Source organism: Stenella coeruleoalba (assembly GCF_951394435.1).
Source record: "Stenella coeruleoalba genome assembly, chromosome: 15".
Taxonomy (NCBI): Eukaryota; Metazoa; Chordata; class Mammalia; order Artiodactyla; family Delphinidae; genus Stenella; species Stenella coeruleoalba.
In genome coordinates, this window is record NC_137161.1 from 2,713,796 (window position 1) to 2,740,705 (window position 26,910).

The following is a 26,910-nucleotide window of genomic DNA, read 5'->3' on the forward strand; positions in this document are numbered from 1 at the left end:
CTGCATAATAAAGGCAAAAGCTTGACACCAAATAAATGTGAGCCCTACGTAGGAAAGGAGAAGAAAAGGGCCAATGACTGAATAGAATTAAATGATAGATTGCGTGGCATGCGCTGTGAATTTTCAGAGAGGACGCTGGAGTTTTTCCCCCAGGTACTCTGTGTTTGTGTACTTTCTTCTTAGAAGCAAAGAAGCAGGAGACGTGTTTCTCCATGGGGTCAGGTCTGTCCTAAGCACTCTGAGTTTCCTGCTGGGACCGAATGTCACTCCCACAGTGACAGGGACGGCTGGGGGGTGCAGGCTGTCCCACACAGAGAGCTCTGGGACCTTCCCTCTACATCATACACTCACCCAGGGGCACCTGCCCGTCTAAGTTGGTCTTGATCTCAGTTAGCCGGATGCAGGAATTCTCTGTTTGAAAGGAGGGCAGGTCAGTCTTTTCTTCCTCTCGTTTCCATGGAACCGAGCTGCGATCTCAGCGTTCTTGGCTTCACAGGAGAATAAAGGAAGCTTCGCTCTTCAAACCTCGGTCTGTCACCTTCTGTCTTTCCACTCCTGGAAATGCCTTTAGTGCACGCCCAGCCTCTTCAGAGTGACCGCCCCGTTTGCAGCCTTGACTCTGGAAATGAAAACAGGCATCTCTGAACAGCACTGATATGTGCTGATAGGTTAAAAAAAATCATAATGCTCTTTGCAATATTTCAGTTTCAAGCTTTCCCAGAATTAATCTGGAAAAAAAAAAAGACAACCCGCCCGATCTCTCATAACAATATTGCAGAAAACCCGAAGTGTTTCATTTCATGGTTAATTTATTTTGTAATTATAGATCTGTTGGTAAACAGTACGATAATATTTTTTTCATTTTGCTTATTTATGCTGTTTATGCTCTAAATGTTTCCACTATGGTGTGATAGCTGTTTGTGAGAGAAGCTTCCTAACTACATTAATTCAAATAAAATTATCTGCACTTCGCATGTACACACATACACCGTTTATGCATAATCTGAACTCCTACGATGGCTTTTTTTCAAGAGGGGAAAATGCATATTATCCATTTTTTAATTTTTAATTAAAAATTCACGTTAAAAAGCAATATTAAATCTCCTATTCCCAATTTTAAAAAATTACAGTAGCACAAATATTTTCATTTCCAACTTGAGGTCTCTGTGCTTATTTTAAAAGATAAACAGCTATGAAAATTTTTTCCTGGCAGTTGATTTTTAAAAATATTTTTATCGTCATGGGCTTGATTCAGGGATAACTGAATGCACAAAAGGACACACACACACACACACACACACACACAGGAGAAAAAATGTACCCAACGAGTTAACAGCTCCTGTCTCAGGAAGCTGACTCCAGCTGTGCATGTGCGTGTGTTCATGTGCATTTTCTTACAGGATGGGTGAACACTCTGTTTTGCACCCTTCTTTATCTCACTAGTGATCTATGGTAAAACGATTCCCCAATCAATATTATTCTTCCATTCTTCCAGGTCACCTACTTGCCCATCCAGCTGGTGGAGCAGAACTCACTGAGCCCAGCCTCTGCTCTTGGATGCTCTCTGCTTCCAATTCTGACCCTTTTGCAAACAGTGAGTCATGCTTTTCAGAGCTGCAGTCGATACAGACAGGCCATCTTGCAATTTTGCTCTTTTATAGTTTGTATAATCATCATTGTAACGGATATATAAAATTCTTTCATCCTGGAGGATGTAATTTCTGAAGGTATACCTCTAATCATTTCCTTCAGTTACAATTGTTACTTTTAAAGACAGTGCTGCAGTTAACAATGCTGTGTAAATATCTTTTCTGTTGTTCTGTTGAATTATGTATGGAGCATAATTGGTGAGGGCAGGGATTTCTGGGTCAAGGTCTTGATCATCTTGAGAGTCCTTGGTTTGAGCGTCCATTTCTTTCCAAAAGGCTTATTCTGAATTTACCTTGAAGGCGTAAACTCATTTCACTGCAGCCTTAATAGCATCAGGGAGTTACCATTTTTTTTTTAATATAAGCTATTTTTAAACCATTGGCTTTAAATTCAGTTGTTCAGAATTAAAGTGACTTCAGTACTGAGGCTGTGTTCAAACGCTCTCACTGTGGAGCACTCCCTGGGCTCAGGTCTCGCAACTGTAAAATGAAGGCTTGTTTGAGATGGTCTGTTTTCTCGCCACCTGAAGGTTCGACCTGCCAATGTTATTTTTAAATGATTTTTAGTTTGAGGGGAGGCAGTTCCTCTAAGGTTAGCGGGAGAGAGTGGGTGTTGGCTGAGTCGGGGATGGCGCTCCAGGCAAGGACTCAAGGATGCTTGTTTCCCTTCCTGCTGATGTGACCCCTTGTGATGCTTGGACCACCCTCTGGAACTCCAGACAAACCAATCACATGCCGCCTGGATTCCGCACCTGGGGCGTCTGGGGGCCCGGGAATGATTAGGTCAACGAGAAAAACAAAGCCGCAGCACCCTAGGGTGTCCTAGCCTCGAAACACGGCAGTACGCGGCGTCTCCAGAAGTGCTGAAACCACAAGCGAGGCTTACGTCCTCTGTCGCGACATAAACATCCCGACCTTTCACCCTGATGGACAATGAAAGCAGAGATGAACCCCAGCTCCTGTCTGTGTCCTGTGGACTCCCTGGGTCTGGGATACGGATGACTAGTGGTCCTTTTTCTGTTTTTTCTTTTTCTTTTCTTTTGGTGCGAGGAGAGATGGCACATGAGAAAACAATTTTAAATGAAGAGTTAGGTGTCAATTGTGTATGAGAAAAGAAGTTTTAGATATTATTACCAAATCCACTATTTTATGTATATCATTTATCAAGATAAGGCTATTTTTAAAAATATAGTCATTGCAGTCAAGGTTGATTTGCAGAAAATTTTTCAGTTAGGAAGAATCTGTCTAGGACTTCCCTGGTGGCGCAGTGGTTGAGAGTCCACCTGCCGATGCAGGGGACACGGGTTCGAGCCCTGGGAAGATCCCACATGCCGCGGAGCAGCTAAGCCCATGAGCCACAACTACTGAAGCCTGCGCACTCTGGGGCCCACGTGCCGCAACGACTGAGGCTGTGTGCTGCATCTACCGAAGCCCATGCACCTAGACCCCATGCTCCGCAACAAGAGAAGCCACCGCAATGAGAAGCCCGCGCACCACAACGAAGAGTAGCCCCCGCTTGCCGCAACTAGAGAGAGCCCGCGTGCGGCAACGAAGACCCAACACAGCCAAATGAAAAAAAAAAAGACAAGTATTGTCTTACTGTATGAGAAAACACCCGACTACATACAGTTGGAAATACATCTGAAATATAACAATATATAAAATTTGAAAGTGAACGGAGTGAAAAATATATTCCACGTAAATATCAATCCAAAAAAATGTTTGAAAAAAAACACAAGAATCGTCTGGCGGGGCGGCAGGAGGAAGATGGGGGCACACACTTGGGGAAGAATGTCTCGCACCCCCCATGTGCATTGTCACCTGTCCTTTCTGCTGGCAGAGGCCAGTGTTTGGTAGTGAAATCTGAGGGATCGGTAGGTCTACACAAGCAGATGCCCCTGGGAAGGGCCAGGCTGACATGCTCCGATCCATCCTTGAACTCTGAGTCTTAGACTCTGAGCCCGTCGGTGGCCAAGTATCTGCTTGTCCTTCGTCCCTTCCCGGCGTCTTTCTTCTGCCCCCTCTGGCAGCCCCCACCTCTGGGCAGCCTCCTTCACTGTGTGATGCGTCATTTCAAGGCCTCCTCTTGGTCTCCTGGCCTCTGGAGTTTCCCATTCCTCCTGCCTGCCTGCCCTTCTTCTCATCCCTGGATCCATAGGAAGTAAGTTGAAACTGATTCACCAGGAGAGTCAAAAGGCAGTGGAAAGGCTCCTGGTTTGCGCAACCCACTCTGCCCCTCCCTCTGCAACAGGACAGTGTGAAACTGTGGATGACGGCCTTCACGGGTGAACGTCTAAAAGGGAGGCGCTACCTGGGTGAAGGCGGCGGCTCTATTTCTCTCGAGCCTGCGTAGATGGGCAGTGGGGATGCTAAAGTTCATGGGAGTGTCCTGTCCCCCAAACCCCGCAGCCTTGGGCTGGCTCAATGCCCCCTTGACCAGGTCTGAGGGGCTGCTCTGGCCACACTCCCCTCGGTTTGCCCCAACCTTGTCACTGCCCAGTTATTATTTCTCTCTACAGCCTTAGGTCAGTTCTCCAGCTGGTCCTCACCACCCTCGCCTGTCCCCACCCCTCCAGGAATCTTGCCCGCATCCTTGCTTTGTTTCATTCACACCCTCTCTGTGCAATTTTGATGTTTTTTGTTATGTTAACTTGCCTTTTCCAAAAAACTCATCTGTGTATTTCCTGAAGTTAGAGGCCTTGGCATAAGTGTCTGCGATTCCCTGTACCCATCACAGAGCCTGACCCGTAACAGTTCAATGGGTATTTGCATGAAGGAGGTAATAATCAAAACAATGACAAGAAAGATGAAGTTACTGTCATAAGGCAGGTACTATGTGTATCTTCCTGGAAGCTCTCTCATGTAATTTTTACAGTAACCGTAAGGGGGAAAGGAAATCCATTCCTAATTTGCAATCTGGATGGTCTTCCAGAAAATCATAGATGTAAAAAAAGAATTTGCTGAAACTTCCGTTTGTGCCCTTGGGCAAAATTTCTCATCTTAGTTGCTGGCAATACAAGCAAGATGCCGTAAAGTTGTTCAGCCTGAAGAATCATAGCGGTGCGTGCGTCGTGTTTCCAGCTCTTTGTTCTGCTGCAGTCTGCACGCCTGTTCCTTTTGCTGCCAAAGCCCAGGACCCCAACATCCCAGGTGGACCCCCGGCACTCAGCTTCCCTCCCACCCAGGTACCCCTCTTCTGGGCTGGTACCAAGTCAGAGGGAACAGTGCCATCTGCTGGGACTCCAGCTGAATACCAGTCCACGCTTGCCCTCTCCAGAACTTCCTGGCAAGGTCACTTAGGGGACAGGTGACACCCCCAGGTGACAGAGAAGGATGTGCCAGAGGGCGGTGGGCAAGGGAAGGGCCGTCCCAAAGCTTCCCATCTCAGAGACCCAGTTCTCAGCTGCAAGTCAAAGAACTGGGCGGCACACGTGTTCTTTTAAGAAACAAACTTCCCTGTTTTTCAATGAACATGTAGCACCCCTCCCCCACCTGGTGAAAACCTCTTTATAAAGAAAGAATAAAAGACGTGAAATTCTTCTAGAACACCAGTGTAAACGAGAGCAGGAGTTCGCCTCTTCCCTTACAACAAACTATCGTCTTTCTGAGTCACTCCTTCGCTGCATGTTTTATTAATGGTTGCGCCCTTCATTCATACAAACAAGACAAAAACGACATGGAGGATGTAATGTGTGTTCCATCCATCTATTAAAATATCAGACAGCCTTTCACCAACTTCCATCGTCTCTCACGTTGCCCAAGTAAAACGTTAAAAAAACCCACCACATTGTAAGTACGAACGCGGGAGCTTAATAGTCATGGTCTTAACAGTGAGTCATGTTAGGGAAACGTAGGCACCAGGCTTTCTAACCGTGCGTGGCATCCACTCATCCCACCACTCCCGGAGAAAGGGGAGAAGCGTCCAAACTCTTTTCCTCCCAAGCTGGTCTTGAGGCAAGGCTGGCTGAGCCCCAGAACACGTCATATCAGGACAACAAGCAGGGCTAGCTGCTTCTGGACAGACAAGTCCTGACACCGGACAAAAGGTGTCTCCACCCACAGGGGTGCACGTGGACCTGGACAGGAGTAAGATTATGTCTGTTCTGCACGAGCGTCTTGTGGGTAGAAACTGGTCATCATGGAAAGACCAGACGAATTTTTTTTTGTTTTTTCGCGGTACGTGGGGCTCTCACTGTTGTGGCCTCTCCCGTTGCGGAGCACAGGCTCCGGATGCGCAGGCTCGCGGCCATGGTTCACGGGCCCAGCCGCTCCGCGGCATGTGGGATCTTCCCGGACCGGGGCACGAACCCACGTCCCCTGCATCGGCAGGCGGGCTCTCAACAACCGCGCCACCAGGGAAGCCCTAGACCAGCCAAATTTGATTCAACAAATAGAAGAAAACACCAAACTTGCCCTTTTTATCAACAAGCCCCCCCTTCCTGATGATTTTATTACCCTTGTTACCCTTGTCATCTCTGCTCAGGTGTCACTTCCCCACACCTGCATTGCCATCCACCCCCCAGTCCAACATCCCGGTATCCTAATATCCTATGAACGACTCCAAGGGTTTCTCCATTGTTTTTCATGAATTTGTCCTCATTTCTCAAAGTCCTTTCTTCACCTTTCGACCCAAATCATCTTTTTTGAAATAAATTTATGACCGCATTACTCTTTTCTCTCACACTCACAATGAGCTGCACTGACACCAGGATAAAATCCCGACGTCTTTCTACAGCCTTGGGGCCCTGCAGGTTTGGTCCTGTCTTCACCTCCCGTGCGTCTCCCAGTGGAATCTCCCCAACCTCTCCTCTCCTGTTCCTCCAAAGGGCTTCATTTCCTTACACATCAAACCGTTTGCCTGGAGTCAGTTACTTTTGCTGCGACCTGTTCCCGCCCCCCGGCACTCGTTCCTTCTGGAATTCGTGGTGTTGGGGATCCCAGCGGGCTGCCCCCGAGCATCAGATGCCACGGGTAGCGAGTACAGGCCCCTGGAGCAGACGGATGATGACATCACTTTGGCACTTTCTGTCTGAGGAGAAAGCACCCAGGAAAACAAGAAGCTACGGAATCACATGACAAGCTCTACACTCCTGGGCGAAGGAGGCGCTGGGGGACACCTTCCGGCTGAAGATGTGGGTTTCCGCGAGTTGAATGAAAAATGTTCAAAATGGTTTCACACAACGACTCTGGAGGGATCCTAATGTGACAGCTGAAAGCAGACATCTAGGGTCTTAGCTGTAGTTTCAATCACCCTCCGGTGTGTCCGGTTTGCAAACTGGTCTATTTCTCTAAATACCTGTATATTATCTTTGGGTGAGAAAGCATCTTTTATTCTTCTCTTTTTTATGTACCCAGTCTCTCTTCAGTTGATGACCTATTGTTTATATAACTCTTTGGAGAAAATCATTCTTGGTGGATTTTAAGTCATTGTTGACCATGGATTTGGGCCAAAAATAGAATTTTCGCAGAAATCTAGTATTTACATTCGTTCAGATTCTTTAGAGGGTGTTTCGCTAGAGCTGGGATAGGCGGACGTCAGCGGAAACTGAGATATTTATTACCTTTGGCAAAAGTGCTCTAAGCACACTCCTGGCATTGCAGTGGGCTGACCAGTGGGCTTTGAACAGGACACCCACTGCACCTGACCTCACGGAGCTGCCAATGCAAAGGGGAGAATCAATATTGATCTGGTGTGTAAAAATGTCATTAGACGGTTCTGGGATCTATAGGAGCTTAGGACAGGGGATGCTAAGTGCTTTGGGGAAGGCTTGCCTCCTGAGGAGGTGAGGGTGAGGCAGGAACGATGGAAAACTCAAGGGAATAGGGTGCTGGGCAGATGGGACCATATTGATAGCTTGTTGGAGGAACCGGAAGAGAGGACAAGGCCATCCCCAAGGTGGGGAGGTGTCACACAAGTCCAGACAGACAGGCGGACGGGCAGCCCGTGTACCACAGTAAGAATTTTAAGCTTTGGGAAATCATTAAGAGGATGCATAGGGCAATGTCTTTATCAGATTGAAGCTTCTAAAAGATGATGCCGGTTAGCATAAGGAAGGGGCTGGAGGACCAAGAATGGGGCAGGGATCTCAGGCTCTGTGCAGCGTTGAAGGTGGGGATGAGGGAGGCTGGTGGCGGTACTGCAGTGGCAGCGGGATGCAGAGAAGGAGGATGCGTTCAAAGGCTCTTAAGAGGAAAACAATCGGAAGCTCTCAGTAACTGGTAGGTCCTGGCGGGGGGGGGGGGGTGGTGGTGTTATGTTTGCAGGGAAACGCTGACAACACAGGATGATGTTGATGCTTTTCCTACCTGGATTACCACTAGGAGGGCTGACTTGGACGTTGACACGACCCTGTTTGCAGCATTGACCCCGGGGGTTCTGACTAATACCTGTGCGCTCGGCAAGGATCAGAGCAACAAGATTAAAGTCTTCTCCTGCTCGGTGCAGGAGGCAAGTCCCAGAACTGAACACACACGTCACCTAAGACCTGCTGTCCACGCGGGACCCCAGCATGACACGCACAGGGGTGAGGGACAAGACCCCCGGGGAACCCTCCGAGGGATGCCTGAAGAATCAGGGGAGGGGTGTCTGCAGAGAGGAGCTGGCAGAGGAGAGGGGATTAGGGTGCATTGGGTGGGATTTCAAACCTTTTATCAGAGGATTTCCCTTTGACATGTACTGGAAATCCAGAGTGTCAGAAAAAAGAGCCTCAAAGTCCTCTGGAGAGGAAAATAACAAAATCCAAGCACATCCACATACTATATCTCAGAGATCTGGAGTATCTATCATCTGAGGATGAGTTTTCTTTGGTCTTGAAGTAAAAGAAAAACCTGTCGAATTGGGGTTTCCGAAGGAACTTCGTGAAATAAAATCCACACTGACGATGTCTTCTCCGTAGAAACAGCTACCAAATTTTGGCGCAATCAGGACTCACCCGCGAAGTCACGCCAGCAGAGGCTGGGGTAAACTCTCCAATCATACGTCAAAGGCAAATGGTAAGAGACGCAAGTTTCCATAGATTTCTGATTTTAAAGAAACAAAAAAGTACTATTAATAAACATTTATTACAATTGGTAACCCTAGAAGACTTGTAAAAAAATAAGTTCTTAATGACCTATACCCAAGAATGTACGTACTATCGATTCAGGGTTCATTAAAGGTTATGCATTTAACACTATAGCTTTTCTCCCTGTAAATTTTGATCCATGAGACTTTGGGCTACATAAGTAAACGAAACTGGGTGCAGGCTACGAGGCTGCAACATCGAATTCATGATTGGTACCATGAAATACTAATGTCGAGAGAAAACAAATGATTGTCCCCTCCTGGCGGAGCCATGAGAAGATGATCAGTATTTCATTATACGGTGCTCTGCAGACATTTGAATAGCTCATCTGTCCTATTTATGCCAGTTAAAATGAATTCAACCTATCAGGGCCAAATGCATTTTTAATGTTTCTCGTTACCTTGCAGGGAAGCGGCAGCAAAAAGTCCATCTCGCTCTGGGCCATATCCTTCATTTCATTAAAGGCTGTACGTAAACTGTTTATGTGCGAGTGACCTTTCCTTACTGGAAGCAACATTTGTGTATGTTACAGAATAAAGGCATGAGAGAGCCTCTGACGGTCACTTTGGCTAGCGTGGACACCGTGTATCTTGTTTTGAAGGCCTGCTTTGGAATGGAAGGCGGTGTTTCCCTGAGAAATAAATCCTCCCGAATCCCGACGGGTTCTTGTCCCCGGCGAAGTGGCAAAAGGCGCCGAGTGTGACAGCTGACACCGTGCACCCACCGGCCGCCAAGAACAGGGCTCAGGGACTTGCAGGCATGTGTTAATTCAACCCGGCAGCGATGCCACCACCAAGTTTGATGATGGTCTCGAATTTTCTGACAAGGTTACATCACATTCCCCCACTTCCCCTACCAGGCTCTGTCGAGGAGGAAACAGACGCACCGTCTCTGACCACAGGCCTCTCTGACTGGCCCTCAGTCTCTTTGAATGATGATTATTTGCGGAGCGATCACATTCCCTGATTAATACCTACAGGGAGGGCAGGTCCTCGGAGGATGAGCTCCTTCACACGGGATTTTGTCTTAATGAGAACGACCCAGAGGAAGGGAACGATGGCGCCTAGGCTCCACCTGCCTTTTAGCTCCAAGCCGATGAAGCCGGGCAGCGGTGTCCTCCCTATCTCCTCCTCTGCTGCGACGAACACCTGCACCCCGCCCACAGAAACCAGCATCTGTTCCCGTGTTTCCACCTGACAGCACGATGTCGTTCCATTACTGTTCACACTCATGTTTCTCTGAGAGTGTGCCCCGTAGGTGAATTTGGAAGACTTCAGAACTTGGTGTACAAACTGCAGAAACAGTTATTTATTAACTTTTTTTCACCGTGAATGGAAAAGGGACCTGTAAATGCAGGTGGGACACGGAGGAGTAGGGTGGCTCTCGTGCATGGAAATCTGTCTACATTCCTCCGAGCTAAAAATACAGATGCAAATGGCCCTGCTGTTTTATCGATTCGTACCTGGGGGGGGTCGTATTCCCCAAGAGCGGTGGGAAATGCAGGCTTTGCATCTCACGCCATTGTTCCAGGCGGGCCCTTATTTATTTTGCAGGCGGATTATAGTTTGTCAGTAGAAAGAGGTGATTTGCTAGATCAGACTTTAAATTGCAGCGTATCATGCTCAAAATAAATCTCAGCCTATTCATCTTTTCAGCAAACATCTGAAAGGCAATTATTTTAAAGACTAAGGGGAAGCAAAATATTTCTTTAGCATGCAAATAAAGGTGTGATAATACAGGTGTCACCTTTCAGAGCGCATTTGCTAGAACCTTGAAACGTGTGTCACGTGATCCCAGATCCCGGCTAGAGAGCAGCACAGCTTCTGGGTGTAGTTAGCAGAAGGTCTCATCGCCTGCCAGGGGAGCGGTAAGTGACTCTGTCCCCATTAAACACGAAGCCCCCTTCCGCCTCCTCTCACCCCAAGGCAACCACCATTCTGCCTTCGGTTTCTATGGTTTGATGACTTTAGGTCCTTCTAGGAGTGGAATCATATAGTATTCGACTTTTTGTGTCTGTTTTATTTTTCTGAGCATAACGTCCTCAGGGTTCATCCATGTAACAGCACGTGACAGAACTGCCCCCTTTTTAAAATCTGTATAATATTCCACTACACAATTTCTTTATCCGTTCATCTGTCAATGGACATCTGGGTTGTTCTGACCTCTTGGCTGTTACGAATAATGCTTCTGTGAACATGGGAGTATATATATCCATTTGAATCCCAGCTGTCATTTCCTTTGGGTATATACCCAGTAGCAGGATTGCTGGATCATACAGTAATTCTATTTTCAATTTTTTGAGGAACCTGTGCCCTGTTTTCCATAATGGCTGCACCATTTTCCATCACCACCCACAGTGCACAAGAATTCTGGTCTCTGCATCCTCCCACACTCATCTTCTGTTTTGGGATGGTGGCCATCCCTCGTGGGTGTGAGGGGTGCAGTCTACTTCTTGAAGGAGTGCTTGTTTATTGCATTTGGTCATAACTCAGATAAGGCTGAGGTGTGTGGAAGCGGCTATTCCCCACATAGCTGGAGCCTCCGAGGAAACTTAGCTTCTAATCATGTGTGCAGTGTCCTGGAGTAAGGACACAGATGAAAGCTCGCCTTTGGATCAGAGCCGCCGCTCCATCCCCATCACTGCTGGCAACGGGCAGGGACCAAGGCTGGTTTGTCAGCCTTGCCAGTGACTCTGCCTGCCCCGGTCTCTCTCTCTCAGTTGGTACTGTCACTGTTTTCTTCGGAATCAGGGATATTCGGGTAAGTTTTCTTTTCTCCTGGCTAAATATCACATATATATATATATATATATATATATAGGCACAGAAAATGATCACGGATATGCTGTTGTGACAGCTCTTTAACGAATGACACAGCGATGATAAGAGCAGAGAGGGAAAAAGTGGACAGATCGCCAAGCCACCTGGAGGAGAGGAGCCATTTCCTGAGACGCTGAATCGACTGCTCTCTAATTCACAAATATAACAGCTCATGGTGGGGATGCGGTAAGAGTGATTCCTGACCCATCTTCCAGAGTCAGAAGAAAGAGGAGCTGTGAACAGAACTCGGCCACGATTAGCTGTTTCTCCGCATAAAGCAAAATACAGAAAATAATGGAAAAGGCATGTGTCATTTTCATGTGTAATCGTTCACTTAGAAACACAAACATATGAGGAATTGGAGACACCACAAAAATAAAATCGAGACATAGGCCAAGGAAAGGGATATCTTTGAGGTTTATTTCTGTTTTTTCCTCCTAGATTTTCTCCCAGGTTCCTGTTTCCTTTTTGCGCTGTTCGATGTTTCTTTTTGAACTTAGGGCCTTGGAAAGGGCCCAGCAGAGAACACAGTCGTGGTACACACCAACGCAGGGAAATCTTTTTCCAAACCATACTCCATTCTGACTTATTTTTCTATGAATATTAACTGTCTGTGTTATGAATTAATTGACAATTTTAGCTGTAGCTCAAACTCCCAAATGGTTCAAGCCAGGGGCCCCCTCACCAGGCAGGTCGAGTCTGCCAAACAGAAGGGGCCTCCCCGGGCACCTGATTCTCAGAAGCTCAGCAACACAGAGCACGTGTCCCTGGATCCTAGGGCTTCGGTGTGTGCGGTCAATCGCTGGCGCACGTCTGGTTGCGCAAAACTGTGGGTTGCAATGCCTGGGGAATAACTGGAGGGGAAGATTCGGGGGTGGGGGGCTCCTGGATTTAAACATGTAATTAGCTATAAGCCCTCCTCTCCACCCATGCTCTTTCTTTTACGTCTTGTTTTTACTTTTTACAACCAGGGCACCGATGTTCCTTATAAAAGAGGAAGATGGCCATTCCCATGCTTAAGGTAGCACCTGTCCAGAAACTCCATCCTGTTCCCTGCAGGGTGGCTGGTTTTAAGCCAGGTAAGAAAGCACAAGTTCACTGCGGACACTTTCCCCTCTGTCGCCACCGCGGCCATCTGCTTGGGGTACGATTTATCAGGACGGGCCCAGGGACGCGTCAGCTGCTGGCAACACTGAGGCTTGCTCTTCTCCTGAGCCTCTGACACCTTCTCGCACAAAGGAAAGAAGGAACGTTTCCTCTCTCCCCGGGTGGGTCCCAGCTGCCTTCCCTGTACAAAATAGAAACGCCTTCCTCTTGGAAGGAGCCAAGTCTGTGCTTGGCGGGGCAGAGGGCATCGTGTTCTGTTTTACTTATTTATGTGGCTTTGCCGGAGAGGATTCTCTGCTTCCTTGATTGTTTCCCCGCCTGTGTTTTCAAGGTTAGCCAGACCTGATGGGTAACCCCTGCTCGGTCCTTGGGGTTTGCAAATGACGTGGCCTCTGGCTGTTTGGGTCCCAGCAATGTTCCTGCTTCCCCAGTGGAGCTGCCGCCTCTTCCTACGCACTGATTTCACATTCATATCAAAGCCAAGCGCAGACGTGGGGCGAGCCTTAAGGTCACTCAGGAGCTTTGGCTGCAGACAAAGGATCTGTACTAATTGCCAAACAAAGCCATGTTAGGCAGTGCAGCAACCAGTGAGTGCAAGGGTGTCCTTGAATCCAAGGGGCAGGGACTCCAGGGGACCAGACGAGAGATGGGGATTGCAGGGAGGTTTGTGCATCCCCGTCGGCGATGCTCCCAGCCTTCGCCCGCCTTTCCTGACTCAGAGACTCTGAGTCTTGACACGTACCTCTCCCCTGCTCCTGCTGCCGGCTTTCCGGGCCTCTACCTTTGCTATTGCACCTTCCCAGTGTTCAAAAACAAAGGTGCGCCCACGAGCTGCTGTCTGCTCTCAACGGAGGACTGTGGTCTCCGTGAAACCTAGGAAGCTCCAGTCCTAGACCAGCCCTTTTCACGTTGCAGGATGAACACGAAAACCCTGGGGATCTTGTCAAAATGCAGATTTTGATGCGGCAGTTGCGGGTGGCCTCCCCCAACCCTGAGAGTCTGCGTTTCTTACTAGGGAGGCTGAGGCTGCCATCCTCACCTGTGCTTTGAGTCCACCAGCTCGACTGTGTTGGAACCAAGTAAGAGCACAGCAGGCCCCCCGACGGAGAGCACCCCCACCCCTGTAGGTATTCCTTTCCTGCCCAGTAGCACTCTGAGAAGAAACACTTAACCCAGCAGGGAGAAGATGCTTCTTGTATTTGGGAGGACGTTGGTGGTGATGAATCAGGGCCAACAAGATGGGACTAATTTGGGTACCAGGTGCATTGTTCCTATGAACGATTCCAAGAGGGAGGTTCTATGAGTATCCCCTTTTACAGATGTGGAAACTGAGGCTCAGAATAGTTAATTATCTTGCAAGCTCATGGCTGAGCTAGTCTTTGGATTGGGTATCTCTGCCGTATTGTCTCACTAAATGTGATGAAAGAGTCAGGCTTCTGCTTCTGGGAAGATGGAGTAGATGTATTGCTCCCATTCCTTCTGCTGAGTTCAGTAAAAACTCACCAACAGTGTAGGAGGGTTCTCTTTCCTCTACATCCTCACCAACCCTTGTTATTTCTCATCCTTTTGACAGTAGCCATTCTAACAGGTGTGAAGTGATATCTCCTTGTGGGTTTAATTTGCATTTCTCTAATAATTAATGATGTGGAACATCTTTCCATGGGCCTGTTGGCTATCTGTATGTCTTGTTTGGGAAAATGTCTATTCAGCTCTTTTGCCCATGTTTTAATTGGGTTTCTTTTGAGGTTGTTGTTGAGTTGTATGAGTTTTTATATATTTTGGATCGTAACCCCTTATCAGATATGATTTGCAAATATCTTCTCCCATTTGGTACATTGTCTTTTTGTTTCATTGATGGTTTCCTTCACTGTGCAGAAGCTTTTTAGTTTGATGTAGTCCCATCTGTTTATTTTTGCTTTTGTTTCCTTTGCCTGGAGAGACTTATCCAGAAAGATAGTGCTAAGACAAATGTCAAAGAAAGTACTGCCCATGTTTTCTTCTAGGAGTTTTATGGCTTCAGGTCTTACATTCAAGGTTTTACTCCATTTTGAGTTGATTTTTGTGTATGGTGTAAGATAGTGGTCTAGTTTTATTCTTTTGCATGTGGTTGTTCAGTTTTCCCAGCACCATTTATGGAAGAGACTATCCTTTCTCCATTGTATGTTCTTTGCTCCTTTATCATAAATTAATTGACCATATCTGTATAGATTTATTTCTGGGCTTTCAGTTCGTTCCATTGATCTGTGTCTGTTTTTCTGCCGATACTGTGCTGTTTTGATTACTATAGCTTTGTAATATAATTTAAGATCATGGATGTGATACCTCCAGCTTTGTTCTTTTTTCTCAGGATTGCTTTGGCTATTCAGGGTCTTTTGTGGTTCCATATAAAAGTTATTGTTCTGCGTTCTATTTCTGTGAAAATGTAGTTGGGATTTTGCTAGTGATTGCATTGAATCTGTAGATTGCTTTAGGTACATTTAGGACATTTTAACAATGTTAATTCTTCCAATCCATGAACACAGCCTATCTTTCCATTTCTTTGTGCTCTCACCACTCTTATGCAACATATTGCTGGAAGTTATACCCAATGCAATAAGGCAAAAAAGAAAATAAAGTAATCCATATGTAAAACAAAGAAATTACACTGCCTCTTTTTGCAGAGGACATAATTGCTTACTTAGAAAATCCCAAAGGAATCTACAAAAAATCTCCCACAACTAGTAAGTAAGTTCATTGTGGTTGCAGGATATGGGATAAACATAAAAAGTTAATTTTATTTCTGTATAAAATACAGAATACAAGACTGGCAATGCACACACAGACATCAAATTAAACCACAACACTACTTGCAATTGTTGAAATAAATAGTTAAATATAAATGTAACAATATGTGCACACGGCTTTTATGTTGAAAAACTATAAATACTGTAGCTGTTGCACTCTTGGGCATTTATGCCCGAGAAATAAAAACTTAGATTCACACAAATCCTGTATGTGAATGTTCATAACAGCTTCATTCATAATAGCTAAAAATTGGGGGAAACCCACATGTGCTTTAATGAGTGAATAGTGCACCCACAACATGGAATATTACTTGCCAAAAAAAAATATTGAACCACTGAACATAATGACATAGATGAAACTCTAGAGGACTATGATGAATGAAAAAAGATCCCAAAAGTTTACCTTCTAAATGATTCCATGTATGTAAGCTTCTTGAAATGACAAAAAGTTTATGGACATGGAGGAGAGATTAGTGGTTGCCAGGCACTGAGAAGGAGTTAGGGGTAGACGGGAAGATGGTGTGGACATGAAAGAACAACACGAGGGGTTCTTGTGGTCATGGAAACATGCTCTGTATCTTGACAGTATCAATGTCAGAGCCTCAGCCACCAGACTGTACCACACATTTGCAAGATGTTACCATTACGGGAAACTGGGCAAAAAGAACAGGGAATCTCTCTGTGTTTTCTTAAAACTTCATGTGACCCTACAACCATGCCAAAATAAAACATTTAATTCTCTAAACATTTGCTGATAACACCTGAAGCTAACACAACATTGTAAATTAACTATACTTCAATTTAAAAACAATTCACTGACATAGGGAATTCTTACACAGCTGATATGAAAGCATATTTGAACCTCAACCTCACTTGGACTAGGCAGAGGGTATTCAGTAATAGAATCCAAGACGAAATCTAATTTGGTTTTCACATGTGACCGATCAATATTTGAAATCTGCACCACTGGCTGGTCTAAAATAAATATGTCTTCAGTGAACTGGAGAAGGCAAATTCTGTTTTTGAAATTGTTCTGGGATTTACAAAGAGATTAAAGAAAAGAAAAAAGAAGTTCAAGAAAGTGGAAAAAGCTGTCTACCTAAATGAGTATAAGAGTCAAGGAAAATGTATATTATGGAAAGAGCCCTTATGGAAAGTGTCAACCCAGAGGCGTTTGATAGAAGTGAGTAAACATAAATTGTCTGGCTTATATTGAAGGAGTTTGACTTAAAACATAGTTCTTCATATCATCTGGACCAAAGTTTTATCGTGAAAATGGTGGTGAGTGCTCTGAGACAAAGCTGCTCTATTTTATGAACTAAGACATCTTGATGTTTAAGTATTTTGGGGGAAAAAATCAATTTTCTCTAATTGGTCAAGGAGAAACTTTTGTAATAACCGCATCGAGGATTCACTGTCTGCCTGAGGGTTCCTCCAAGGCTCACTCAGTCCATGGCGTGTAGTCTGCCCTCATGGGGTTCACGGTCCACGGGGCAGCTTGCTTCACTGTATTTCCTTAGTAAGGAGCTACTCTAATCATTTTTATTTTATGGTTTAGTGGTTCTCAACTGGGGGTGATTCTGTCCTCCTGGGCACACGCTGCCAGGTCTGGATACATTTTTGGTTGTCCTGACGACACAGGTGCTACTGGCATCTAGTCTGGGGAGAGACCAGGGGTGCTGCTAACCCCCCTCCCGCATGCACAGGACAGCCCTACAACAGGAAGTGATCCAGCCCCCGATGTCAATTGCGCTGCCCCTGGGAAACCTGTTACAGCAGAACAAAAGGGCTGCTGAGGAGTCAAGCTCTTTGCCAGAGGGGACCAGCCAGTCTGCAGCACAGCAGAGAGTTGAACCCAGGTCTGAACAACTGCTCAGTCTCACTGTGTTTACCACGTGGGACCTGCAACGTCAGCAACTCTGCTGGCTCTGCGTGAAAATCTTGAACATTTGGCCGCCTGGAAGCACCTGATATCAGAGGGGCAGGGCCCAGCTGTCGTCACTGTGAGACCAGAATCCAAGAATTTTGAGCTGAATACCTGGGGGAGTTCTTGCACAATCTCATGCTGTTTAAGTTTTCCCAGACTTCTCCCCAACTTCCGACCTTGACTTCTGCTGGCCTCTGACCCCTCACTGTGATCTTTAAGTCTGGTCTGGGCTCTGGAAGATCTCCAGGGACAGAAGTGAGATGGACTTCATTCTGGCCCCTCGATGGGAGTAGCCCCCCACAATGTATTTCTCTCCCCCCTCAACTCAATTCCTTCATCCCATATTTTTCCCCTGAGTTTGAGCAAAAAGATGAGACTGAGGGGGAAAAAATGATGAGCCGGAGAGAAAACATTTAGAAGTAATCTAACCATAAAAATCAGAGGTCACCACCACCTCCCCTCAGAGCAAACAGCACTTTATTACTTTTGATTGTGTCGGCTACTGAACCTTAAATTAGTTAAAAGGAAACAGGGTGTTCTCCTATTTCTTTCTCCTTTGCTTAAACAAATAGTAACATTCTCAGAAGAGAACTTTCGCTGAAGCGAATTACCGTTACTTTCAATAAGTTCCAACAGTGCTGCTATAGTAACTGTCTTAACCATGATTAATATAGGAAACATTAGGAAGTCATGTTATTATTATTCTAAATTAGGTTTTGCTTGAATTAATTTTTATGCATGGTTACTAAGATGTAAAAGAGTTCCTGAATTGCTAATTGTAACATTCCTTCTTTGGAGATAAGATGAGATTGGGAACACAATGGCTCCTGATGAAGGATTTTTAGTTTGAATATTGGCCTAAGGGCCAACGTATTATTTAGTCAGTAGCCTGCTAAGAACTGTAGCTTGACACCCACGGAGGCCTTAGTCCAAGATTTTCTTTTAGCGTCGCCCACCTGCAGCGACTTTGCGGATAAAGCACAATGGTTATTAATATCATATCATTTTCACGGTTTGGGGGGGTAGGAAGGGCGGGAAGCAGCCCCATACAGAGCCAATGGTACCCTTTCCTTTCTCTTTCCAGTGATGCTGGGAAAGATAAAAACAAGTACATACGACGCGTTGATTGAGTGCTGACCACGCGGCAGGCATATATCAAGTGTTCTCCATCCATCCATTCATCTCACAAAGACTGGCTGAGTGTCTGCCGCGCGCAGGGCACGGTGGGTGCTGCGGATGGACTAGAGAATGCTGGCCTCCATCCTCCTAGAACCTACATTTTACGGAGATAGACAAGAGGTGTCTGAGAGGAAGTGGGCCGGAGGGAAGTGGTTGGGGGTGAGCCAGAGAGAAGGTGGGTATGTGGTCAGACGTTGCAGAACCTTGTGGGACACGGTGTGTGGGGATCTTGGCTTTTCCTGGGTAGAATAAAAACTGACTCCTACAAACCAGCATGGAATAAAAAGCAGCTCCACTTGAAGAATGGATTTGCGATGATTTACAAAAGACGAGTCTCTATCATCCAAGCACACGAGGACATCACATTACTTAGGAATCGGATCCATGAAAAATAAAATAAGGTCACACTGAATGAGCTGGGGAAAATTTTTTAAATCTGGTAGTACCACATGTTGACAAGGATGTGGGGAATGTTGACATCACCAGGAACTACTGAGGCAAAGCTCCTGACAGTCAGCCAGCCATCACTTAGTCACACAAGTCACATGAATGTGCTCCGAACCGGCCACGCCTTTCACGGTTATGTTTGCCCACGCAGCCCTCACACGGGTTCCCAATAGGACACGCCCAGGAGTGGAGAGGGAAAACGTGGGATGCACGCCACCCACCACGAAAGAGGAGATGCACGTCTTGCTAAATGGTTAGATCTGTAAATATGGAGCTGAGTAAATAACGCAAGCAGCGGAGGAGTGACAAAATACCAATGTGCCGTCTCCAAGAATGCCCTCAGGCAAAAAGATACCTGTGAAATGTAGGAGGTGCTACCTGCGTGGGGGAGTGGACAGGAGCCAAGTATGGGGCACAAGGAAGGCAGAGGTTTATACGAACAATAACGCACCAGGCGCTCTGATTGATGGTATTCTTCACACAAAGAATCTGGAGAGTTTTCTCTTACTTTTAAGATTCTACTTGGGGCTTCCCTGGTGGCGCAGTGGTTGGGAGTCCGCCTGCCGATGCAGGGGACGCGGGTTCATGCCCCGGTCCGGGAAGATCCCACATGCTGCGGAGCGGCTGGGCCCGTGAGCCATGGCCGCTGAGCCTGCGCGTCTGGAGCCTGTGCTCCGCAACGGGAGAGGCCCCCACAGTGAGAGGCCCACGTACCGCAAAAAAAAAAAAAAAAAAAAAAAAAGATTCTACTTGGTCAAGGAAGCTACTAATCTAGGACTTTTGTCACTTGAAAACTTGAAGCTAGAATGGGAACCCTGAAATAGCAGGACCGTGGCTGGCTGGGGAGTAGCATAGGATCCACAGTAATGCCTGGAAAACAGAAGTTACTTGGTCAATGGTGTAAAGAGACTAATTCATATAAATGAATAAAAAGTAAATATCTTTCCTTTGGCTGCTCCTTAAAGCTCCAGCGTGGTCTCCCAAGCATTTCTCGCATTTGGCCTTGTTACGTGCATGCGTGCTGGCTTCCCCGTGACGAGCCACGCTCTGTACCTGGGTTGTTCTCACCTCCCCACACCCCTTGAACTGGATCATGTCCCCACATCCTTAGTTCTTGACTTAACTCTTCAAGGAAGACTTCCTGACCTCCGAACTAGGGTAAGAACCCTGTTAAGGGTCTTCTTTTCCAATTCGGTGGCATTCTTTTGCTGGTGACCTCTCACCACTGTAATCAGATAATCATTGTCTAATTATTTTTTAATAACTGTCTCTCCTGTTAGATTCCCCAAGCCCAGAGATTCATTCTGATGTTACTGAATCCCTTGGACGAGACACCTAATAAGTAATTTATAAATTTTATTGCTGGAATAATGAGCTGTTGGAATAAAGGAAAAATGAGAATTAGATAATTTTTCTTCTTCTGAGCAGTTTAAGTTAAAGTTTTCAAAGGGCAGAGAGTTGAAGCTGCGGTGCTAACCTGCCTCTCCGTGGATTTCCATTCTCAGCCCAGCCCTTGACATTCATTAGCATGTTCAAGGGGCAGCTTCTCAGTGGGGCCCCTGAGTTAACACAGAAAAGCACTTTTCTCCCCCAAAGTTTCCCAACATCGAGATGAAGAGGGCGGGCAGCCTCGCTTTCAGATCTCAGGGCCTATTTTCTCAAAACTCATCAGAGAGTTTTGACCATATACCTTCTTTAAAACAATTTTGGTAAATAAGGGCTTAAAATCTCAGAAAGAAGAAAGTGAGATGTTTATTTCTTATTAACTGGCAGCTTTTTAGTATTGGCTGCGGAATGATGATTTAAATTGTGGGTGGTGTACGTGTGCTGTGCTTGTATTCTTCCAGCGTCTCAGGAAAACATTTCAGTTTGCTAGTCATTCGGTCTCCAGAGCATGGCCATTTCCGTGGCTTTCTACGGGGCTTGAGGGTCTAAGCCTAGGGGGTTAGGGAGAATTCACAGGGGCAAGAGAAGCTTAAGTCTTCTGGTTCCAGATTTGCTGAGGTCTGCTCTGGTTTTCCATTCCCTCGTTCCAGCCTTAGCTTTGAAACGGGAAATGCAAGGCAGGATCCTTTGTTCATTATTGACTTATTTGTCTCTGTTGGTTAATTGCTTTTTATTATCTCTTGAATGGAATAATTATGTGCGCAATCCACCGAATTCTGCTCTTTATTAACATTTTATTTAGAAATGTTTTGTACTGAATGGGTTTTATGAGTGACTGTGTGTGTGTGTGTGTGTGTGTGTGTGTGTGTGTGTGTGCATAGATTTATCTAGCAGCAACTGATCCACTGGCAACAATTAAACCTCGAAAAATCGGGGATTGGCGACATACTTTCTTCCAGTCCAAAATCCAACGACCTTCTTTACCCTTCCAGATTTACTGGTTTCTTATTACACTAGCTTTTACATGTCCTCAGGGCAATTTTGTCACTTTGAAAAGATATTGTAAATTGAGTGATACTTTGGCAGTACGCAGGCAATGTCGTCCATGTTAAGTTTGTATCCTCACTTTGGGGCTTCCCTGGTGGCACAGTGGATAGGAATCCGCCTGCCAATGCAGGGGACACGGGTTCGAGCCCTGGTCCAGGAAGATCCCACATGCCGTGGAGCAACTAAGCCCATGCGTCACAACTACTGAGACTGTGCTCTAGAGCCCGTGAATCGCAACTACTGAAGCCTGCACGCTTAGAGCCCGTGCTCTGCAACAAGAGAAGCCACCGCAATGAGAAGCCAGCGCACCACAACGAAGAGTAGTCCCCGCTCACCGCAACTAGAGAAAGTCTGCGCACAGCAACAAAGACCCAATGCAGCCAAAAATAAATAAAATATATAGATTTATTTATTAAAAAAGTATGTATCCTTGCTTTAATGCGTGTCATATGGAGATCTGGGAGGAATGCCCAGTGACCACGAAGATTTTCCCTGAAGACGTATTTAGGGATGCATATTTTCCTTGGCTCTCCTAAGCACACACGATCTGGGTGTGAGCATCCCTCAAGAAAAACAGGGTCAGCTGATGGCTCTTTTACACTGTTTCCATTAAAAATTCAGCTCTCACCCAACTGCATTTATCAAATTTTCTTTATCACCTTTAATCCTGGAGGCAGATCACTAGCCTATTAATGGTGTAGATCTTGGGGTGTTTAAATAACTCTGTATTATATTTTAAAAGACCCACGTTAGGAAGGAAAGAGTTTCACAGAATAAACCCGCACTACAGCCACTCTCCCACTGCTTAAATTTAAAGCTCTAGAGAAAGTACAAATGACAGTTATCTGGTCTGAACATAAGTGGGTTGACTGCCTGGCAAAACAACACAAACCACAATAAACCTTACCAAGAGGGTGTAACAGGAGTCATAGCATAAAACTCAAAATGTTCAGAATACAATCCAGAACAGCCCAACATACAAAGCCAAGAGAAATGTGATCAATTGTCAAGGAAAAGACAATCAGCAAAATTCCGACCCCACCATGAGTCAAATTTTGAAATGATCAGGTAAAGACATTTAAGCAATTGTTCGAACTATGTTCCATAAAGTAAAGGTAAACACGCTTGAAATGAATAGAAATATACAATTTCTCAGAAGGGAAACAAATGGTATAAAAAAGAAGCAAATGGAAATTTTAGAAGTGAGCATTTAATATCTGACATTAAACTCACTGGATGAGTGCAATTTTAAAATGCAGATACATAAAGAATTATTGGATTTGAAGCTAGACCAAGAAAAAAATTCCAATCTGAAGAACCCAGAAAAAAATTAATGAAAATGAATAGCATCTATTGGGTGATATCACAAGTTCTAACTTTTTTTTGCCTGTATCAGAAGGAGAGGAGAAAGAGATTAATGCAGAAAAAAAAAAATAGCTGAAGATATCTTAAATTTGGTGAAAGACATAAATTTATAGATCAAAGAAACTAAAAAACCCAAACACGCTAAAAAAAAAAAAAAAACCACAGACACACCTTAATCAAAGTACTGAAAGAAAAATAAAGACAAAGAAAAAAATCAAGAAAACAGTTTGAGGACAGGGGTTTTTCATCAGAAATCATGGTGGCCAGAAAACATCTTTAAAACCCATAAATAAAGCAATTATCTCTCCAGACATCATACTTAATGGTTAGAACCTAGAAACTTTCCTTATTATGATTAGGAACAAAGCAAGGACATGCACTCTCACCACTGAGAACAATGTGACCCAACATTGTTCTGGAAATCCTGGCCAGCGCAATGACAGGAGGAAAGGAAGGAGAATAGGTACAAATGGTGAATGGAGACGTAGAACTGTTTCTGCTCACAGATGCCATGACTGTCTGTGTGGAAAATCCTTAAAAATGGACCACCTCCCCACAAACCCTGGAACTAACAAGGGAGTATGGAAAGGTCATAGGACATGAGATTAGATTAAAATACAGAAGTCAAATATATATATTAAAATACAAAAAGTCAAATATATAACTTTTATATATAAATATAAAGGTTTTTGCTGTGCAGAAGCTTTTGAGTTTGATGTAGTCACACATCTACTTTTGCCTTTGTTGCCTATGATTTTGGTGTCAAGCCCATGAAATCATTGCCAAGACCAATGTCATGAAGCTCTTCCCCTCACTTGTTAAAGATCCCAGTTAGCCAATGGACTTGGAAAACTGCAAAATATGGGGAAGGGGTCATGGGGAACCAGCAAGTTCTGGATGAGAGAAGAGGGAAATAGTCAAAACAATCTACGGGCACAGTGGGAGCTCTGAGTCCCACCATTCGCCCTTGCTCTTGAAAAGTTCCTGGGAAAGGAAGTCAGCACATCAATGAAGGACTCCATGTGCTTAATCTGGAACAGAGGACGGCCCTGGATTGGGGGCAAAAGAAGGGAGATTGGCGTTTACCATTCCTGTCTGACTGATACAGACTCAGAGGCCATCAGTGAGGATAAATATTGGAACACAGCCCAATTCTCAATCCTCCCAAGTGGTCCATGAATTTAGAAAATGAAAATCTTGCCATCACAAGCAATCAGAAGTCCATTCACTCACGTTTATCATACCGAGGGGAGAGATCAAATTCTGTGATGTCCTTGGCACGTGGTGCTTTTAAAAACAGATCTCTAAGGCAAATGAGTCTGATGAATGTTTAATCTTCTCTTTCTTCTGCTGTGGGCCAGGGAGCAGGGTTGGGTCCAGCAAGGAAGAGGATATTTCTGTCCAAGCAGAGCCCGGAGCGTGGGACACCTGCTCTGCCTGGACTGACACCCAGTAAACATCCTTCTCCATAAGCAACAGAAAGGGCCCGCAGCCTCGGGAGGAACCGGTGTATTTTCATCACACAGAAAAGGTGGAGGAAGAAAAAGGAGGGGTAACAGAATGCTTGGGGTGGGATTTCTGTTCAGAGCACTGTGATGGTTTCAGCTCTGCTTCCCTAAGTTACCTGGTGCAAGTTAGTAATTGCTGTTTCAAAGGAAACCTTCCTGGAACAAAGTGTCTCATTGCTCGAACTAGCCTAGTTTTTACCCTTTCCAGAGAGTGCCTTTTATCTGGGAAATGCTAATGGGACCAGCAAATACCTGTAACTCGAGGCGAGCAAGGAATCTCTGGGCACTGGGCGTGCGGATGGCGGATCGAAGCTCACTGAGAAGTTCAGTCCAACTCTCCCTGAGGCCAATATCCGTTACACCTATAATTGCTGCTAAAAGTTCAGGGTGGCATTTCGCTGATGTGCCTAAAATAGTCTTCTTGGGGTTGTTGGATGTGATTTGACAGTGGTTAAGGTACAAGGGGCAATGATCCAGCTGAAATCTTGTCTAAGTCGTTTTGATAAGTGAACGGCCGAGCACAAGCTCCTTAATTGCTCCCATAGTCTTCAGTCGTTCCACTTAGCAGGTCCTTTAAAAGGTCATTAATCAATCACTAAGGATGGAAGGTTTTGCATTTTGCTTGCTTAACAAAACACAGCCCTAAAAAACTATCTCCCACTTAATTTCATATTAGCTGATACCGGGGTGCCTTGCACTAACAGGCAGTCATTCTCTTTAACTGTGCTTTGGGGAATGTGTCTGTTTGCTGTGGGTCGATGGACGGGGAGCGGGAGCTTAGCGCTTGGAAGGAAGGAGGTCTTTTCTAAGGGCACTGGAAGGATCGTCAGTTGGATTTCTAAACTTTAAAATGTGAGGGGCGGGGGACCTTCAAGATGGTGGAGGAGTAAGATGTGGAGATCACCTTCCTCCCCACAAATACATCAGAAATACATCTACACGTGGAACAACTCCTACAGAACACCTACTGAGCGCTGGCAGAAGACCTCAGACCTCCCAAAAGGCAAGAGACTCCCCACGTACCTGGGTAGGGCAAAAGAAAAAAGAATAAACAGAGACAAAAGAATGGGGATGGGACCTGCACAAGTGGGAGGGAGCTGTGAAAGAGGAAAGCTGTCCACACACTAGGAAGCCCCTTCGCGGGCAGAGACTGCGGGTGGCAGAGGGGGAAAGCTTCAGAGCCACGGAGGAGAGCACAGCCACAGGGGAGCAGAGGGCAAAGCAGAGACATTCCTGTACAGAGGATCAGTGTCGACCAGCACTCACCAGCCCGAGAGGCTTGTCTGCTCACCCGCCGGGGCGGGCGGTGGCTGGGAGCTGAGGCTCGGGACTTGGAGGTCAGACCCCAGGGAGAGGACTGGGCTTGGCGGTGTGAACACAGGCTGAAGGGGGCTAGTGCACCACGGCTAGCCGGGAGGGAGTCCGGGAAATAGTCTGGACCTGCCTAAGAGGCAAGAGACCATTGTTTCGGGGTGTGTGAGGAGAGGAGATTCCTTCCCTGTGTGCCCACAGAAGGGAGAGCACTGCCTAAGCGAGCTCCAGAAAGAGGTGTGAACTGCGGCTATAAGCTCGGACCCCTGAGACGGGCATGAAACGCTAACACTGCTGCTGCAGCCACCAAGAAGCCTGTGTGCGAGCACAGGTCACTATCCACGCCCAGCCCCCCAGGAGGCTGTGCAGCCCGCCACCGCCAGGGTCCCGGGATCCAGGGACAACTTCCCCAGGAGAACACACGGCGCGCCTCAGGCTGGTGCAACGTCACACTGGCCTCGGCCACCACAAGCTCACCCCACATTCCAATTATGACTACTGTACCCCTCCTTTCCCCGGGCCTGAGTGAGCCAGAGCCCCCTGAGCAGCTGTTGCTTTAACCCCCTCCTGTGTGAGTGAAGAACAGATGCCCTCAGGCGACCTACACACAGAGGAGCTGTGCGGACAAAGAAGAGGAAGGGAAATCTCTCCCAGCAGCCTCAGGAGCAGCGGATTAAATCCCACAATCAACTTGATAAACCCTGCATCTGTGGAAAATCTGAAGAGACAACGAACGTTCCCAAAATTAAGGCAGTAGACTTGGGGAGCAACTGTAGACTTGGGGTTTACTTTCTGCATCTGGTTTGTTTCTGATTTTTATGTTTATCTAAGTTTAGTTTTTAGCACTTGTTATCATTGTTGGATTTGTTAATTGGTTTGGTTGCCCTCTTCTTTTTATAATTATTATTTTATTTTAATAATTAAAAAAAATTTTTAAGCTGTTTCTTCTTTCTTTTTTTCTCCCTTTTCTTCTGAGCCGTGTGGCTGACAGGGTCTTGGTGCTCTGGCCTGGTGTCAGGCCTCAGCCTCTGAGATGGGAGAGCTGAGTTCAGGACATTGGACCACCAGAGACCTCCCAGCCCCACATAATATCAATCAGCGAGAGTTCTCCCAGAGATCTCTGTCTCAATGCTAAGACCCAGCTCCACCCAGTGGACAGCAAGCTCCAGGGCTGGACGCCCCATGCCAACAACTAGCAAGACAGGAACACAGCCCCACCCATTCGCAGGGAGGCTGCAAAAAAACCATACTAAATTCACGGGCACCCCAAAACACACCACCGGATGCGGCCCCGCCCACCAGAAAGACAAGATCCAGC

General features: G+C 46.0%; 1 long non-coding RNA gene across 5 annotated transcripts in view; it reads right to left on the reverse strand.

Annotated features, from left to right (window-relative positions):
* LOC307197918 overlaps window positions 1–26,910 on the reverse strand; it is a 590,209-nt gene that overhangs the window by 69,151 nt on the left and 494,148 nt on the right. For all 5 annotated transcript variants that reach the window (XR_013831543.1, XR_013831544.1, XR_013831545.1 and 2 more), the window contains one exon: window positions 352–619. This is a non-coding gene — a long non-coding RNA (uncharacterized lncRNA). The remainder of the gene's footprint in view (window positions 1–351; window positions 620–26,910) is intronic.